The sequence below is a fragment of the Castor canadensis genome, chromosome 3, assembly GCF_047511655.1.
Source record: "Castor canadensis chromosome 3, mCasCan1.hap1v2, whole genome shotgun sequence".
NCBI classification, from domain to species: Eukaryota; Metazoa; Chordata; class Mammalia; order Rodentia; family Castoridae; genus Castor; species Castor canadensis.
Genome location: NC_133388.1, coordinates 83,461,596 through 83,475,270, shown reverse-complemented (window position 1 = coordinate 83,475,270; position 13,675 = coordinate 83,461,596). Strand labels below are relative to the sequence as shown.

General features: G+C 33.2%; 3 protein-coding genes across 4 annotated transcripts in view; 2 read left to right on the top strand and 1 right to left on the bottom strand.

The window, feature by feature from the left end:
- The window catches only part of LOC141421230 (inhibitor of Bruton tyrosine kinase-like), a 1,912,155-nt gene that overhangs the window by 283,404 nt on the left and 1,615,076 nt on the right, over window positions 1–13,675 (top strand). The window lies entirely within an intron of this gene.
- Window positions 1–13,675, bottom strand: part of LOC141410465 (inhibitor of Bruton tyrosine kinase-like) — a 973,048-nt gene that overhangs the window by 884,949 nt on the left and 74,424 nt on the right. The gene's annotated exons all lie outside the window — the stretch shown is intronic.
- The window catches only part of LOC109676132 (sialin), an 86,775-nt gene that overhangs the window by 72,700 nt on the left and 400 nt on the right, over window positions 1–13,675 (top strand). The gene's annotated exons all lie outside the window — the stretch shown is intronic.

The following is a 13,675-nucleotide window of genomic DNA, read 5'->3' as shown; positions in this document are numbered from 1 at the left end:
AAAAGTTCAACACTTATGATCATGACAACTTCTAAGCACAATAAAATTTTAATAAGACATTCCTTAAGTCGACATAAATATTCATTCATTAATCTTCTAAAAAAGAACTTTTTTTCAGTAAATAGAATAGAATGGATGTGAAAACAGTAAGTTCAATCAAATAATAATAATAATAAACCCATGTTCTAGTCCTGAATGTGGTTATTTGATAGCTTTCAACCTCCATTTTTTCATCTGTTCCTTAAATAATATGTAACAAACTGCAATTAGAAGTTATTGCTTTTTTTTATAGACATAAAATTAAACAGAATTAGAATCAAAAGTAGTATAGGATATTTCAGGCAAGCTTAGAAAAAAATTATTGAAAAAAGTAAAGAAACCAGAGAGGGTTTTAGATGATGTTTATATTTTAAATATTTAAACATGTCTTGAAACAAAGACATCTAAATCACCAGACAGTAAAGTCCGACTATTTATATTCTTCTGTCCACTGTTATTATCATCAGAACTTTAGTTCCAGGTAGTTTGTTACTAAATACAATATTTATGTCGCAGTTGAATACTGTAGTGTCTCTCGTCTAACAAAGCATAGCAGATAGTATTCTGAAACTGCATTTGCTATGAACATGATTCATGTTATCAAGCACAGAAATCACAAACAAAGTGACTTCTATTTTGAGGGACCTTTAATCAAGAGATAAAGTTGTATTACAGCAAACTTGGGCAGGAATATACCTGCATAAGCTATTTTCCATCACACAGTCACTTTATGATCCACTTTCTGATCTAAGCAACGGTACATGGGAGGTGTACTGTTCTGAAATCACAAAGTAAAAAGTTGGTCCAAAGGCACAGTACATTAATTACAAAATACGCTGAGTCACCTTGGGTTTTTCGTAGATCACAGTATAGAACTCCAAGGATATTTAGTAGCTTTCATTGATTAAACTGTGTCATTTAGAACAAAGAATGAGAATGATTTTCTTATTTTATTTAAGTACCTTTTTTAAAATCAAACCTTATTGATAGGTTATCTTGAATTAATTCCTTATCATTAGTACTAAACCCACTATGTTTTATCAATGCGATGTTATTTTGACGTATCTCATGATTCCTTATTAAAATAATGCCCACATAAATAACATGCTTTTTTGCATAAAATTGGAATAGATTAACTACAAATAGTTTAAATATCAAAACTTTGTTTGGCTTAAGTTTTAAGGTTTGTATCAAACCAATATTGAATAAAGGTAGTAGCAGTGGAGTGAAATGTAGTTTTGAAAAAACACATAATTTAGATGGATGGACATCATTTTGGCATTAGGTATTCTTTGTGATGGTTTTGAAGAGAATGTGAATGCTATGGTATCACTAGCATCTGTGAAGTCTGGATATCGGGTTCTCTCTCTTTGCTCTCCTGCCATCTGCATATTAACATGTTAGTAATAGGTACCCCACATTTTCACAGGAGGTTTCCTTCTGGCTACATTGGTATGAAGGTAAATGATACATATATTACTCACTGTCAAGCACAGGTAAGTAGATAAATTCAGATAATGGTAACTGTTCAGTGAAATCCCAAAGAAACATTATAAAAGGAGAATGATTTTAGTTAGGTAAAACTTTATGGGAAAGTTACTGTCTAAGAGAAGGTGATATTTGCACTAGCTCAGATACTAGTACAATCCCTTCGCGGAACAGAATGCACACAAAACCCATGAGATGGAAGTCATCTATTTAGTTCAGAAAGAATATTCTTGTGACTGAGTGTGATGCACAGGCAGGTTGGAGTAGAAAATGAGGTCGGGGAAAAGCAGTTAGCTATGGAAAGTGATTGTGAGGGGTTTTAGAAGCAGTGGGTAGATTTGGAATCTGTTGGATTATATTATATTGGGACTCTTTTAGAATACATTGAAGAAAGTTGATAGAGGAAATCAATGATAGAGTTTTAGATAGGCGATTTTTCAAATATTTCAGCATCTAAGTGATTGTATTTCTTTGGACTGATATATCAACATACCCCAGACTCAGGGCTTAAACAACAAGCACCTATTCTCACATAACGGTAGAGATCAGCCTGGGTGGCTTATACAACTCACTCTCATTTTCTCACTTTTCTGGAGTGTAGAAGTCCAAAATCAAGCTGATGACGTGATACCTCTCTCCTTGGCTTGCAGATGGTTGTCTTCTTGTTGAGTTCATTTGGCCTTTTCTCTGGTGTGCATGACTCTCATGTCTCTTCTTTTAACAAGGTTCCAATCCTTTTGGATTAAGGTTACATCCTCATATGTAGTTTGCATATTTCTTGAACAGCTTGATCTTCAATAAATTTGCTTCAAATATTGGAAATTCCAATTTTTAATATATACACTCACACGATACAAAGGGGAAAATAGCTTAGATTAAAGGTGATAAGATTAAGAAAGTACAAACTGGGTGCTAGGGGCTCAAGCCTATAATCCCAAATACTTGGAAGACTGAGATAGAGAGGATTGTTTTTGAGGTCAGACTAAGCAAGGAGTTCTTGAGATCCCATGTCCAAAATTATCTGACCAAAACAAACTAGAGTTTGACTCAAGCAATAGTGCATTTGCTTTGCAAGTTCAAAGTTCTGAGTTCAAACCCCAGTCCTATCAAAGAAAGAGAGATTTAAAAAGTGTATTAAAAATCAGAAAAATTAAGAAACCCAAGAATCCCCTATACTGACAATTCCTGAGTTTTGTCTGTCTTACTTTATAAAATGTATCTCAAAATGATTTCAGAAGATAACTTCTTCAAATGAAAGTATTCTGTAAAATGCACTTTGAGAGATTAATAAACATGACATGTCTATAGTTAACATAAATTCTCTAAATATAGTCAATTTTATATACATATATGTGCATTAATCTTACTTTTGTACTTCAAAAGTATCATCTCTTCATTTTTAGTCACAAAATATTTTCAGTGAAGGGTTTCTGGGCTTTATTGATAAATTAAAATATATTTCTAATTTTGTTATTTCTATAGTCAGCTATTTTTGCAATAGGGTATTTGGAAAGCTATCCTCAAAATATCAAGTGCTTATATCAAACAATGGTTTCTCTAGCCCACAATAAGGCAAGTTGGTCAAGGTGCTGTTCTTCACATCTCTCAAAGTCCTCCAGTGCTGTTCAGTATTGTCTATCAACACTAACAAAATTGGGAATTCATCAAGAGTCATCTGAACACCTTACTACCTTTGACGATCCTCTGACTCAAAAACAGCATGCATATTAGAGACCTTTGATATTTCTACCCACTGTTGATACTTAGTGTTCAACACACTGAATCACACTATAGTATTTGTTTATTTGTTTGTATTTCTATTAGTGTGCATTAATTGTACAAAGTAATGGATTCCTTATAGAATTGGTTATTTTGGTTTGCTATGATTAGGTCTTTTGGGGAGATTTTTTAAACCTGATTTCTGTTGTATATATGCAAATTTCTACTGTGCATTTGTGAAATGGTTCCTTGGTGTGTCACATTTTCATCTAATGTGTCATTTGTTCTATAGTAATACAATTATTTTTCTTTATGAATTTGTGCTGTCAGAAAATCAGTCATGGATCCAGTCCCAGGAATTGTGAACTTTGGAAGGATTCCTATCAGAAAGACATATTAATGCAAAATTTGACCAGGATTCCCATTTCAAAACCTCATAGGACTTGGTCATATATCTGTCTTTGTGTTCATGAGAAATGCTTTCATTTTGGTGTACATTTTTGTTGTTGTAGTTATTTTCCCCAAATGAGGTTTTTTTAAACCCTGAGTTTTGACAAATGACTTTTGACCAATATTTGTTGACATACATTATTACAAACATCATCTTTACTAGATGATAAAACAATATAGCTAGAGAAACAATGAGAAAACCAGAAGATAAACCAGAGGAAAATCTCTAGAATTCAGAGACATTACAAGACAAAAATGTGAAGATGAAATAGAATATAGGGAAGAACAAATTAAGCAACTGCATCAAACACAAGTAGATTCGGATGAGGTTAAAAAACATTATTTATTAAGAGCAAGATTCAGTATGCCCCACAGAGCTGTCCTGTATGTTGCAATGACTCTACGTTTCCTATTGTTGTGAGACCCACAGGAAAATTGAAAGAATCACTCTATGATCCCAGACAGCTGTATGTGACTTAGAGATGCATGTTCCCTTGGTGTGCTCTCATCTCCTCTATCCTAAGCAGATCATTAGGTAAAAAACAGAACCTCCACCTACCAGCAGACATAACACGAGAGACAGAAGGTTCTAGAGCAGGACCCCAGAGTAACATTTGCTCTAAGTGATGTGCCACGGGTATTATGTATTCTGGCAGAATATATGAATTTAGATTTATAAACACTAGGAGTTATCTCAAGAAGAAGGCAGAATTAGAAATGCCTACCTACTTTGCCTTAAACCTTCTTCAGAGGAATTATATTATCCATCACATTTTTCTCAATTCCAACCCAAAATACAAGTTTCTGAGTACCTTAGTTATCATCACTACTGTCATCACTAAATACTTAGGTATTTTGAATAAGCTCCTTGAAAAAATCCTCGAACTCCTTAAACTGTATCCCAAGTAACTCTTAGGTCACAATTCTCTATACTCTTTAATTCTCTGATTGTTTTTCTGCCATCTTAGTTTGGATGAAACCCTCATAATCATTGTAAGATGTCATCATTACAATACCAATATCTCAATACCATGACACCTAGAGATGAAAAAGATTTTGTCGCTGCTTCTCATTGACTGTTCAAGCCTTTGTCTTCATTTCTTTAAAATTACATTTTTGTGATAACAAATTGCAATTGTGGACAATTCAACAATCCCCTCCTTTTTTGGAAACTATTAAAATCTCTCTTTTATCACCTATTATAATTATTAGTTATGCTGACAATTTGCTTTTGTATTATCCAGGGAATATTCTATTCTCCTAGTTCTTTAATGTATTTTTCAAATTATACTCACTCCAAATTTTGGTTTTAAGAATTTTCGAGTTATTAACTTTTTAAAACAGTTCCCTAAAAGTCTCATTTCCCTCATTTTTAAGCCATGTTCCATGTGCCAGAATTAATTTATTTCCAATTACCTTAATATGCAATATTTGAACTTGGTTAACTCAACTTTCCAACAATTCTTTGCTTGCATTCAAAACAGAAATAAAACTTGAGCAAAAATCAGGGTAGTGTTGATGAACTTTTTAACAATTTACAAATAAAGATCCCAAATAGATTTTTCATCCTTCCTTGAACTTTTACTTTCTTTTCCTGGCAATTCAGCCTACCTCTCATTGAACTGATAGTTTTACAGCATTAATCAATCCTCAACTGAGCTCTCCCCCTTTCTCATGCTGAGTTGATGAACTCATTCTTATTTCACTGAAAAAACTAGTCAATAATAATAACAACGACAATTACTACTCTCTAATCTTACTGTCACATCTCCAAACATTCTAAGTTGTGCCTATGTATTTTCTTACAATGAATGAACTGTTTTGTTTCACTGGAGCTAACTTGTCAAGGTTACTGGTTACCTGGATTTTGCCAAATTGATTGCTTATTATTCATTTTAATAAGTATTCAATATTAATATTTATTTAATGTTTTATTAATAGTTCTTTCTTAAAATATTTTCTTCATTTTGCTTTTATGAACTACAATCTTGGTTTTCCTTTTTCCTCACTGTGTATATTACTTTCAACTTTCTTCTGATTTCTAGATTACAAATATTTCACTATTTCAAGAATCAAAACCAATTTTATTCCTTTATTGTTTTATTATTTTACAAACAATATTAAAATATTCTGTTAAAACATTCTAACATCATAGTAAAATTTGAAATGATTTTCACATTATAATTGGGAGGTCTAGGCCACAGGTCCCATTGTTCAGAGTTCCACAGATCTGGTGCAGCTACTCATCCTAATACACCAAATAAACAAATGTGTAAGGGTAAAGGGCAAAGAAAGGAAATTTATTATATGGTACCAGCACTCTGTGGGAAGAGCAAAGTAAGCACTTCTGCACATCTTCGGGGTTCAGACATGACCTTTATTTTTAAATAGAGGAAGAACTGAGCAGGAAGTAAGTATAATCATTAAACAGTCTTAGGCAAGGGAAGCTTAGTTGATCACTATAGAGAGGTTCTAAAGGAGTTGCTATCATTGTCATCACTTGAGGGGAACAATCTGGTCATAATAAGAAGTCATTGTTGTCTGAGGACAGTTTCAACTCTTGTCACATGATATTTATTCATCATTCCTCTTCTTCCTGGATTTGAATGTGATTGCAAAAAGAGAGACTGGCTCAGAGCAAAGGAAGCAGATACCAAATGGAGACAGAAATGCCTCCATATATTCTGCTTTTAGTTTTGCTTTGGATATTTTAAGGCAAAGTGAGGAGTAAGTGCTTTTTAATACAAGCAGTTTCTATGTTCCTGTTATAAAATGGCTGGTACAAATATTTTTAATATAGGGCTGAGCTCTCCAGTAAGATGTCACAAATCTCAGTATTAAATTTGAAACAAGGAGAAAACATATTTAAGGTATACGTATCTTACATTGTGACTAATCTGGGTTCTGGATTTAGATTCCTACATTGGGAAAGGGTGAAAGACTAGGCTAGGATCAGTTATCAGTGGAACTGAGCCATCTCAGTATAGTTTCCATTTTTTAAATAAGCACATGGACAAATTCACCACCCAATAAAGAAGATGTAAATTTCATCAAGCTGCCCCTTACATGTATCTCATGTGGTTTGTGGTTTGGGGACCCTTATTGCTATTAGATACACAGGTCAAGACAATCCAAGCCCGGAGAATTTATATGAACTGGTCTAAACCTGCTGTAGACTAGCCACTGAAGATTCATGCCTAAAAGAAAATTTCTGCAACCCTGTACGTCAAAAACTTCTAAATTTATACAAACATAATAATTTACAGTAAGAAACATAAGACAATACAAATACTTTGTCAAGTACATCCATAAGATATAATAAATAAAACAGAGACACCCCATACACAAGTATTATTAAAACTATGCAAAAGAAAGATACAATTTTAAAACCTAAAGAGCAAAGTAATTAAACTTTATTGAACCAAGTTTTCATAAAAGGTATTAGTTAAAAACTAGGTAAAGGAATTTATTCGCTTGAAATTATCTGTGCCAATACATGTCTTTGGATAATCCCAAAGGTCTGAGCAGCCCAGGGTTAAGACTATTGGCTAGAACATCTCAGCCTTTTTTTCCTCATATGTAAGAAGAGTATTAGGACCTCACCGAGCTAACTCATGACTTGCCCAAAAAGCATATTTTTAAGTATATGGTAGGCATTCAATAGAAGAGAGCCTTGATGTATTCTCTTTCCAGTTCCTTCAAAGTTTGAACAATAATCCCTGAATTTACATGATCCAGAGAACAAGAACAAAATATTTTTAAAACACTACTGACAGATGTGGGGAGAAATTCAACTGCAACTTTATTTATAAATCACTATTAATATTCAAAAGACAGTTTTTGTGGAATATTAAGCAGACTTTATGTTAGAGTTATTAAGTTGGAAGAAAAAGCTGATGAAGTTACACATAATGCATAGTAGTGGCATGAAAACATGGATAGCATAAAAATGAAAGAGCTGAAGGAACACACATTAAAAATTTCAGTTTATGCATAATCGAAATAACATAATGTTATTTCTTCAACAAGAAACTAAGTTGAAGACATTGGGTGGTAAATAGCATATGACACATTAATGTTTCAGAATTTTCAGAAGTGAGTTTAAAATCAAACCTTATTCCTAGAACTTATAAATCCTGCAAAGTCAAGAATAAAAGCTACTCTAAAAAATTCTATACTTAGATAAATCTCCAAACTCAATGACAGGAGCAAAGAAAAATCAGTAAACATATTATAAAAATTAAAAAATATCAATATTAGATTAATGGCAGATTTCTCAATAATAAGAGGAGTCAAAATAATAATAGACGACAAAGTCAAAGATGCCATCTCGAGATCCTATGCCCACTGAACTACCATTTCATTCAATTTCAAAAATAGTTATCTCAGTGATTAAAATCTGCACTTAAAATTCACATAAAAGGAATAATTGGCAAAATATGCAGTAACATTTTTAAAGATGAATAATTGCTATTGGACATATATTTAAATAAGTTTATTTTGAGTGAAAATAACCATCATAGTTTCAACGTATGAAAATATTAGTGTTTTACATATTAATGTTTAAAAATGTAAGAAAAGTGGCACAAATCTGTTTCTTCTTTTTTTTTGTGGTGCTGGGACTTGAACTCAAGGCATACACATTGAGTCACTCTGACAGCCCTTTTTTTGTGATGGGTGTTTTTGAGATAGTGTCTCACTAACTATTTGCTCAGGATGGCTTTGAACTGCATCCTCCTGATATCTGCCTCCTGAGTTGCTAGGATTACAGTTGTGAGCCACTAACACCTGGCTACAAACCTGCTTCTAAATCAAACATAACTTGAAGATCTTTCCCTCTTCTGAGGAGAGAGAAGTGAAAGAGAAAGAAGAAAGAAGAAGGAAGGAAGGAAGGAATAAAGGAAGGAAGGAAAGCATAATTGAAAAATGAAGGCAGATGCAGATAAGCCCTTTTCTGTCTCTCTGTTCTTGTAACTTAACATCTAAAAAGAGAAGGGAGGCAGCTAGCTGCTTTGGTGTTTGAGTTTTTATATATTTTTTTATTTTTTTCCAATATCAGAGTATAAGCACAGAAAATAAAAATCCTAATTCCTGTGGCCTCGTTGCAGTACCATATTTCTTTGTACTTCTGTTGGGTCTCACATGAGCTTGTCCTAGAAACCTTAACTGGGGGTGGAGGGGGGGGCGGCGACAGGAGATGCCAGAAAAGACAGACAAAAGAACAAACATGCATAAAACTGGGCCACGTAGGCTTGTGTGATCAGATGGAGACACATCAGCACTCCCCACCTCCGGTGCATTTATTATATACAGTAGCAACATGAGGCAGAGCAGCATTTCTTGGGGGAGGAGGAGTGACACCATGATCCTTGGGAACAGGAGGAACCTGTGACAGATTCTCTCCAAATGGAAACATTAAAGGAAAAAACAGCTGTACTTCATCTTGCCCACTTCTGCAGCTGAGGCTGTGCCAATCGAGTGTGCAGTTTTACTGGACATAACTATATTTGCCCTCTTCTGTAGCTTGGGGCTGTGCCAAACTCAATCACACAGCTTATTCAATACACCTTTTGGCTCCCCACATACTTCTTCTACCTGTCTTGAACCACTACATGTGGAGGAGGCTCCCCATTTAAAGGACATATGGTGGATGAAGAAATATCAAGGAACAGTTCGATGACAGGAGTGGATCAGACCTGTCAAAGGGGCCAGGTGGAATGCAAAACTAGGTCAGGCACCAGAAGTGGGCCAGATAGAATACAGAAGTAAAAGCTGAGCTCAAGTAATGTTCCCAAAGTGAAATTCAAGCCATGACTGGAGGAACAATCAACCAATCACCAAGGTCCACATAAAGGGAGAAAGCCAGTCAAAAGTACCCTAACTGAAAGTATGAAATGTACTCTCAACACTGTCTCAATTAATTATGCACCTCTGCCTTGCTGTTCACTATTCTGTCCCCTTTTCATGGCATCCTAATAAACCTTTGCTTTCTCCTGTGCTCCATCTCAGTTAATTCTTTTAACAACCCACAATACTATATAAGCATATATTTCATATAATAATGAATTTCTTATTTTTTAAATGAGCCAATTAGAAGAAATTACCTTTGCTCAAACTTTTCCACACTTTAAAACTGATTTTATGCTGTTAGATAATGAAGAAATATATACAACTCAAGTATTGTTTCTGTCTCAAGAATCAGAAAGAAAGTTAAAAGATTCAGTTTGTAAATAACAATACGGTTGTGGTATAATAAGTATTTTAATAACCATAAAGATATAAGTCTTAAAATGTAGATCAGTAGGATTTATTGGGGAATATAGCAGCAAAGCTGTAAAAGGGTAGAAATAGGAAAAGAAGTGATATCATCACTATGTGTGTTCATCACTATGTGTGTTCTATATCATCTCTACAATTCTATATTTAAAAGACCATAAAGACTCTACAAGAAAGCTTTTAAATCTAATACACACTTTCAGCATTTGGCCAAAAACATGATGAAAACACTGAATGTCCACATGAAGAAGATTAAAACTAGATCGCAATTTCTCACACTGCACAAAGATCAATTCAAAATGGATCACAGACCTTCATGTAAGACATGAAACTTTGAAACTAGTTTAGGAAACCACTAGAAGATATGGACATAGGCAGTAACTTTCTGAATAGTACTCCAATAGATATGGAAAAAAGAGCAAGAATTTATAGCTAAGATTACATCAAATTAAGATTTCTATACAGAAAAGGAAAGAGTTACCAGAGCAAAGAAACAATCCACAGATGGGAGAGAAGGTTGCAAACTATTGACAAGGGATTAATATTAAGAAAACTTAAAGAACTCAAAATATTAAACATCAAAAGGACAAAAATTAAATCAGTAAGTGTGCAAATGAGCTGAACCAACTAGTCTGTAAAGAACTACAAAAGAACAGCAAATGTTGGTGAGGAAGTATGTGGAAAAACAAACTCTTGTACTCCATTCACGAGAATGTAAAATTGATCTTCCAGTTGAAATTCAGTATGAAATTCCTCAAGAAAATAAAAAGAGGACTACCATATAATCTTGCTATACCACTCCTCAGTATATATCCAAAGGAATGTATGTCAGCACACAATAGAGATAACTACACATGCATGTTTATAGCAGCACTGTTCACAAGAGCCAAACTGTGGAATCAGACTTGGTGTCCATAAACTGATGAATGGATATGGTATTTTTACATATCATCTATGATATATTTTTATTTTAAAATCCTAAATATATATTATATAATTTACATGTAAGAAATATTACTGAAGTGAAATAAAACATTAGGATCTGGAAATACAGGATCTGAAATTCTTATTAGACCATAAATTTACTTCTACTGCTTTGATGCCCATATGTCTTGATAAAAGCAAAGTGAGTATCCATTTTTTCTCTTTCCAATTTTTATTTCCTGACTGGTATAAGCTGATAAAGTATTACTGTAACAAAGAAACTGTGGTTATGACTCAAACTATCTCAATGTTTTAAAACAAGAACAAAATAGAAGCTGACAATTTGCATATCAGTAATCACAGACATTCAGAAGTGAAGTACTAGCTCTATCTATTGTCAGTGAGAATAGGTAATTGTCAAATTGCCCTTATGCGCTCCTAGTCCTCTAATAATGATAAGCATATAAATGCTTAAGCAGTCATTGTAAAAGAGAAACAACTTTAAAGATTTTTAAATGTAAAAGTAAGTAGCATTTTAAAATCTATCAGTGGGATGGGGAGGATACAAGGAAAGATGGTTGGAGGGCAAATATGATGGAAATATTATGTACACATTTATGTAAATGGAGAAATTGGACATATTGAAACTATTCCAGGAATGGGGGAAAGCAAGATAAAGGAGAATGATAATGGGGGTGAGTTCAACTATGATGTATTGTAAGAAAATTTGTAAATGTCACAATGTTCCCCCGGTATAGCAATAATAAAAATAAAATATAAAAATTTACTTTATTAGTAAGTGGTATCAATAATTTTGTAATTTGTTAAGTAACACTACTAATAACAGTATAAAAATCATTACCAAATTTGAGAGAGATTAAAAATACGCTTTGCATGAAGATAATACAATTATAATATGTGATTATATATTATATAATGTGTACAATTTTTATATCAAATTTTATACTATTTAGATGTCAATTTATAAATAATCTATGTAAATACATATATACTTTATATAGTCAATTCTATAATTTATAATATAAACATATAATTTGTTTTATATGAAATTTTCTTATAAACAATGTAATTCACCTTTGCAACCCTGATTACTGTATCTCTGCTGTTCTTTTAAAACTTGTCTGACTAAAAACATTTTGCAAAAAAATTACATCATGTCATGTAATATAGAAAAAAAATGTTTCCCTAAATGTATATTTATACAAATTATATGAACACACATACTTGTATCACAAAGCATAGACTCACAACTGATCATATACACAAATACATGCACATACACACTCATTTCCTTCAGAGTTTACTTTCATAATATCTTATATTAAACTTTCAACAGTACAACTTATTAAGCTGAAAAGTTCAAAATTAGATCCTTGTGGTGATTAAAGACTATGATATCAAAATACATAATGGTATATTTCCAAATTCCTTTTAATTAACAATTATTTCTTGAGTACCTACTATGATTTAGGAATTACTGAAGTAACTGAGTTTACTTCTTTAAAGGCCAAGTATACTTCTCCTTTGAGCTTCTTTTTAGTGAATAATGTTTTCTCAAATAAAATATTTCATATGCTCCTTTACCTGCAACACAATTAACGGAAAGATGTCTTGCCACTTTTGAAACTGAATAACAGGTTTAGTTACTTTATGGAGTAGCATGTTGGTATCAAGATGCTAGTTGTCCTATATCTCTTAATATCTTATTTATCCTCGTTCCCATTACCTCTTAGTAAAAGTAATATGCTAGCAAACCTATCCAGGGATACAATGTTCATGGAAGGCTATACCAACAACAACAACAAAAACCTATCATTCTTTTAAACTTATTTTTTCTTTTATTTATATGTGCATACAATGTTTGGGTCATTTCTCCCCCCTTCCCCCTGCTCCTTCCCTTATCCCCCTGGCCCCTCCCTCTTCCCCCTACCCCCTCGCTAAAATACCTAACATTTATTCCAGCTTCTACCGTTTGGAAAATCAAGTGTCCTCAAGTCCCTCTGATACCCTGTTGATTTACTCATTTATACCATTAGATTCCTGTTGGGGGTTATACTGGTCTTACCTCCAAGTAATGGAGAGTCTGCTTATAGATACATCAAAGAATATGCTTTCATAAAGGGACTGTTCTTTAGTATCCTTTTGCTGAGATTCTGGCAGGTTCTGAAAAACACATCAATGTCATGTAAATAGGAGTATGGCAGAGAGGCAGTTTTAACCTCTTGTACCTCCTGCTTCTTAATGTGCTTGCAAACATAGCATGCATTTCCTGATTAGTATATTGATTCAGTATGCCCAATTGAGAGTGGGTAATCAATCAAAAATTTGGAACAAAAGAATGTTGGTTCCTATTCTCCATTTTCAACCACTTAGTCAAGTTCAATAAGGGTATCTCTCTCTTTCTACCACTCTAATTTCTACTCAGGTATCTGAATGCCAGACTAAGACTCACTTAGTGGGCCATGGAGTACATGGTAACTTTACTAGTAATAAAAGATCCCTTTATTAGTAATAAAAGGTATATAATTGTGCTTTTGCAGCTTAATTTTGCAAAATTGGTCCTAAAACAAAACTGAGAAGAATAGTGCTTTTAATCAGCATTTTAAACTCACATCAGGTTCATTCATCAAGAGAGAACATATAAATGAAATTTTCTTGAAACCATGGGCATAGTATCATGCATTCAATGATTTTTTAAACTTTGGTTAAAGGTTCTTTTAAAATATCTTCTGGATAAAACTAATAAGTGTTTAGTGCA